This window comes from Lactuca serriola, chromosome 4 (genome assembly GCF_051521515.1).
Source record: "Lactuca serriola cultivar US96UC23 chromosome 4, Lser_US96UC23_V15, whole genome shotgun sequence".
Taxonomy (NCBI): Eukaryota; Viridiplantae; Streptophyta; class Magnoliopsida; order Asterales; family Asteraceae; genus Lactuca; species Lactuca serriola.
The window spans coordinates 206,810,101-206,816,855 of record NC_136411.1 but is presented as its reverse complement, the minus strand read 5'-3'; the positions used below and the strand labels follow the sequence as shown (position 1 = coordinate 206,816,855).

Sequence of the window (6,755 nt, the reverse complement as noted above, 5' to 3'; positions counted from 1 at the left end):
CAGAATAATATTATTCAAATTCTCCACAGTCGGTCATATGTCGGAAGTAGGTATGAATCAAGACTGTCATGAATTGGGATTGTAGATGAATAAAGGTGTTTAGCGATAGCAATGGTTGCTACAACATTCATGAGTGCTCATAAGTTATGAGTATTGGAATAAACCCACGCTCACTTGTATCACATCACGGAATTTATCTCGAGTGATCGTGAGATGGTAATATCATATAAATCTTCAAACCTAGAGATATGAGTTGTTACCTATGAGTTGGTTGTGCATTGATTGCACGTAAACGCATCAGTAACTTGATGTTATAAGATGTGCCTTTGTGTACCATTCAACAAGTAGTAGAATAAGCATATGAGTCAAAGTTTATCTGTTCCTTCTTGAATTAGAAGCGATATTCAGGCCCTTCGATGATTTTGTTTTGACCTATGTACAGGGCCCAGTCAGAACTAAATTGATGTGTTCGATTAAGTTCTTTGTCAAACAAATCGGAAATCGGGAAACAAACTGCTGGACAATAAGTAAGACATTGTTCCATGTATTTGTCCGACTGATATCATGAGAGCAGAGGATTGTGTGATCACTTATCTAAAATGGCACTTCATAGTTCAACAGAGTTTCGAGAGCTACGATTGATGGTTAGTTCCTGAAGCTATATAGGCAAATATAGTTATCAGACTTATCCAAGTGGGAGACTGTTGGATAAGGTGTCTATGTCCATAACTTATTTGATATATACTTGACCCGACCCAACATGGTCCATTTGGGTTGCACTTCACGTGAACTATTTATATGGATAATATTATGAGAAGAGTATATTTGCGGTCTATTAATATATTATAAGTTATAATATATTAATATAAAATTGTATTATTTAATTAGTATTGATCATAAATTAATTATGAATTAATTTAGTGGTCAAAAGGTGACTAATTAAATAGTGAGCTATTATATTTATATGGTGTGGGCTAACACTCATTAGAAAATGGACTAAGCTTAAATAGGAGTCCATGGATGATCCATGGAGATTTTAACCCATGTATCCTTGGAATAGGAAAAGACATGGGTTATTAGGGTTTGCATGGTTCATAACCCTAATCATACACACTATATAAAGAGGCTTATGGTGCTTGAAAAGACACTATGTGTGTGTGCATAAGGGCGGCAGTCTTCTAGAGTGGTTTTATACTTTCTCATAAGTTTTCCAAGTTTGTAGTGATTTGTGATTTCCACTTGAGGCATTCACATTATTGGTCCTTGGCTCTTAAACTCCTAAGGAATCAACTCACTAACAAAGGTATGTAATTCATCTAGTATATTTTATTTTTAAAAGTACCCCATGTATGCTAGCTAGGTTATGGACCTTGGAAAATTATTTTGCATGTATTTTAGACAAACATGTATTTTAGAGGATTGTATGATCACTAGGCCCCACCTGGCATCAAGCCTTGTCCGACATACATACAATACATACACACATGCAAGTTCACACATACAACTAGCATATAAATAACCATAATTCATGGGATGACATTGGTGCCTTCAACCTGCTAAACGCTAGGATGAGACTCACCTCCATCTACCGAAGAATCATATAAATGTTCGGGTTGCCGAGCAGAGAATCCCCGTGCTAACTAACTAACAGAATCCCGATTAATCGTTTGGCCATAAACCATATATGGGAGTCAAATTCATCAGTCCCAATACCAGGGTAAAATACCATTTTACCCTCCCTTCACTTTTCCTAATAACCGAGGACCAAGCCCAATGACACAAAAGCCCAAAGTGGCCCGATTCCTAGAGGACAACCTAAGCTCCATATGGGCCCAAATACAAGAAGGTCCACAACCTAACAATGGCTTAAGGTCAGAAAACTAGTGGCCCAATAAGGCCCAAAACCCAACATCGCGTCTCACGTCGTGACTAATCCTTGGTAACGTTGTTAGAGTCACCTGTTCTAAGTCCAAAGACTCGCTCCTGACTCAGACAACTCAGTAAGGGATGGGTTTTGCCTACTCATGTCGTGAGACCTCATGTCTCACGTCGTGAGAATGGTCTCAAGCCAAAACCATGTTTGAACGTTCTTAATCCATTCAGGCCTCGATTCCAACTCTTACAGAAGCATAAGGGGGCTCTAATGGTCCATAAAAATGCTTTCTTTATGGACATGCATGCACCATGCATGTTCCTCCATCATTTTAGGTCAAAAATAGGAATATGGGCTCAAATTCACATACAAGCCTCTAATACTACACCAACTTCTAGATCTGAATGATATAAGACTTAGAAGACCATTTAAATCCATAAAGTTGCTAACTTTATCGATGTCCTTCACTCCAACAAGCTACAACTTAAAGAAATGGGACCAAAACCCTAGATCGAGCCATGAAATGAGATAAAATTTGAGTCTTAGCACTTACAAACAGCCCAACTAGGAAATAGCTGATGATCAAGATGTTTCCTTGAAACTTCCACCACAATGATACTTATTGGTCTTATTTTCTTCTACCTTAAGCAAGAAAAACACCAAGAATAACCAAAGATCTCCAAGAAGGTTGAATTTAGGGTTTCCAGGAGGCTTAGAGGGTGAAAGAGGCTGAGGATGTGCAACCCTAGCCTCTCATTCCTTTAAATACCCGAAATATTAGGGTTTTGAGTCATAGGTCATCCTCGCGTCGCGAGTAGGGGTGTACGCAGTGCGGTTTAGAGCCAAAACCGCAAACCACATCGCATATGCGGTTTGAGTTATTTAGAAACCGCAAACCGCACCGCGAACTTCAAAACCGCATTATGTGGTCCGGTTTGGTGCGGGCGGTTTATGCGGTTTAACTAATTAGTTACTTTAAATTTAATGATAATAGTATCATTGTCATCACTAACGGCTCACTAAGTGGTCATTAAGAAATTTGGTGGTCAAATAATTGTGGTAATTAACTACTTATGAATATACATAAATTAAGAAAACATAGTGACCATAAAATAATGGACACTGAATCTTAGTTGAAAATGAAATTGAGACAAAAAAATATGGTAACTGCGTTCAATTTTGAATTAATTAAGATTATATTTTAAAAACTTAATATAATGTAACTAATTTAGGACATGTCAAAATATTTTCGAATATATCTACCCAAATGAATAAAGATCTTTTTGTCACATGACATATTCTTATTCATTTTGCCACATTTTAATTTTATGGTTATTTTAAATTAATTTTTATTCCACATGTTATTTTATCGTTTTTCTATTTTATTAAATTCCACATATTATTTAAATCTAATAATAAATACATATCAATTTCATTAATAAACTTTCTTTCTAATTTTAGTATTACTAAATTAAAGTTTCATTATTTTCTTTTATTTATTTATCTAAATTATTTGTTTAAATTGAAAAAAGAAAAACAAACACTTTAATTTTTATAATTCAATATTTTTGTTACTTTTCTTATAAATTCAAACTTTTCAAATATTTTGAATTTTATATTTAAATTTCTTTTAAATAAACTCATGTAATATATGAGTTTTACACCTAGTGTGTGTATATATATATATATATATATATATATATATATATATATATATATATATATATATATATATATAGATTCGGTAAGAAATTTTTTTGTAGGAAGGTAAAAAGTTTTTTTCTACATACTTTTCTGATGAACAAAAGAAATGAATCACTAGATGAATAAAAAATAACATGATTCACAAAAAAAAAATCTCAGAAAAACACACCGATGATTCATTTGCACAATGATTTCGTTGTTATTCACTAAAATTGTAATAAAAGTGAATTTTTTTCTTAATTTACATAAAAATGAATCATGAAGATGTTTTGTTGGGAATTTTTTCTTGTGAATCATCTTACATTTGAATCATCTAATGATTGATTTGCTATGTTCGCTAAAAAAATATGTAGAAAAAAAAATTCTTATCTTTCTACTAAAATTTTCCTTCTTATTTGATCTTGACTATATATACATATATATATATATATATATATATATATATATATATATATATATATATATATATATATATATATATATATATATAATTGATTTTATTAATGCGGTGCGGTTTAAACCGTAATTTTGTAATCGTAAACCGCTAATTGTACCGCATAATGCAGTTCAACAAAAATACAAACCGCACTGCGAGTGTTTTAAACCGCGTTATGCGGTGCGGTTTGGTGCTGTGCGAGCGGTTTATGTCGTTTATTGTACACCCCTAGTCACGAGAACTCATGCCTCACGTCGTAAGACCTCATCAAGATGCGGTCAACGAGTCAACAATTACTCAAGACGTGACCATGAAGTCTCATGTTGTGATCCCTCCAAGAACTATAAATTTAAGAAGTTAAATATCTCATGGGTCTGGATGTTACAATTACGACATATTATTAACAGTATAATGACATCAATAACATACTTGTCTACGTTCTTTTAGAGCATTCACAATGATAAATTCAATGAGATGGTTGAATGATGTGGCAAATCCAGTTGTCATTCAATAGATAAAACTCTATTATAATAAAATGTCACCTTGACATTTAATGAATTTGATGTTCAATTACCATTGAACTCTTCAATGAGAAAGATGAAAGTTTTTTAATCTTAATTACATGCTATAAATTAGTTTTTGTAACTTTCTTTTGAACTTTATAAAGTTCAATACATTGTAGCAAAAATATTGATAAGAGTTGTATCTAATGTAGAAAATGATGTGTTTATTGAACTTTACAGAGTTCATTATATTGTGGATGCCTTAGTACAACAATAAATATATAAAATAAGAAAAAAAGAGACCAGTGATAACTTACCAATATAGAGTATGAAACAACAATAATGAAACAACAAACCATGTATAGGATCAAACTACACCAACAAAACAGAGACAACAGTACATGCCCAGTAGCAAATTGCGTGAGAACCAAGAAGAGCCAAATCACTGAATCCGAAGATACCATTCGGAAATATAGGTACAAAGGGGCAGAAGCATCGAACACCAAATGGCAATGAACTTTGCATCACATTCCAACAACATCCGTAATGATGAAAGTACCTATGCATTTGATAGAAAGATAGCCACCAAAACACTCAACGATACTCATAGGTAAGTCGTCAGCAACAGCCGCAGATGATAACAAGAGAGACAACCACCAAAGCAGAAGCGTAACATAATTCCAGCTTCCATGATCCATCCAAAGTGAACCATAGCTAGAGCATGTGGTGATAGCAGCCATCAATTAGAGACCAAGACCCAGTGTCAACCCCGAACCCTTAAACTTGGTTTCAGTGATTGAATCAATGCGCTCTCTCATCTCCTCTGTTAAGTAATTTTTCCAATCTCCCACCGTCCCTTTCCTGAAATAATCCCGATTCTCCACCACCACCTGCGCAAACTTCTGAGCACCGCCACCCTCCTTATTCACCTCAAGATTACTCATATTCTCATAGCTACACAGCTTCACAATCCGTTCCACCACTCCGCCCTTCTCCTCCTCCGCCGTGAAGGGCATTCCCATGAACGCAGCCAACTTCTTGAGCTCCACTGACGGTTCCCTCTGGATATCCTCATACTTTAAGAACAGGACCTTCTCAGGTGATTCCTGGCTTGCTTTCCAGTACTCCAACACATGGTCCCAAAAAGGACCGAACTCGGAGACCCCATTGCAGAAAAGCTCGTAAGCTTCATTAAACGAGATCGGTGTAAGTTCCTTCGACCTGATTTTGCTCATGAAGTGCCATTTTGAAATTAGTACGTCTTTGGGATCTCTACACACGTACACAAACTTGGACGACGACAATGGTGATGTCATTGAGATCGGTAACAAGCTGTGAGCAAAGTGTGTGGCGAACAGTCGAGGAGAAGGGAGATGCTCGAAATTAGATACCGGATATTCCAGAAGAATTTGAGAGTCAAGGGAGGGGAAAGTATCGTGGGATCCTGTGTGGTTAATAGGGTGGTCGTAAAACTTGTAAAGGTGGCGGTTGGCGGTGGCGAACATGAGGGCTCTAAGCCAGGTGGTTCCACACCTCATGAAAGCTGCGAGGAATATGTCACTAGATCGGGGATGGAAGTACTCGTGGATCATTAATAAGCTTTTGAGAGCTGTTGGGCCCAACCAGAAACCTTTGTATAGGAAGACGTTTGTGGTTCTCCAGCCTTTGTCTTTCGGGAGAGTTGCAAGAAGGTCGTTGAGCTTTTCATGTAGCAGGTTATAGGCTGCTTCTTCTTCTGTTTGGATTTGGTCTTCGTCAATAGAGTTGTGGTGGTGGCGTGCATTTCGATTAAGATCTTGGTATATCGCCATGGACTGGATTTTTGAGAAATTTCTCGACATGACTGGATTTTTTTTGAGAGTGGAGAGAGTTCTCAAGTAGATTCGTAGAGTGGTTCACGATAAACATGAAATATATAAGGAGTTTCTTTTATAGTAGTATAGAGATAGATAAAGGGAGTGATAATTCCACTTATAATTTTTCTCCGTCTCACTTAATAAAAATACTTTTTACTTACAATTTTTCCCTTTTATGCCCTTTTGAAAACATAACCCTCATCGACCTTGATTTTAATTTTGCACTGTTTCTAATTTTTAATTTTATACATTTTATTTGAAAATGATTTACCATCGTGATTCTAATTTGTTTTATATTTACTTTCATTTTCATTTGTTGTTTTAGTTTAATTTTAATTTTATTATATATTATTAAAATAAAGTATATATAAATAATATTGGAA

The 6,755-nt window shown here is 35.2% G+C and overlaps 1 pseudogene; it reads right to left on the bottom strand.

Moving 5' to 3' along the window:
- Positions 1-4,803: 4,803 nt before the first annotated feature.
- Positions 4,804-6,438, bottom strand: LOC145103209 (cytosolic sulfotransferase 12 pseudogene; annotated as a pseudogene).
- Positions 6,439-6,755: the final 317 nt, after the last annotated feature.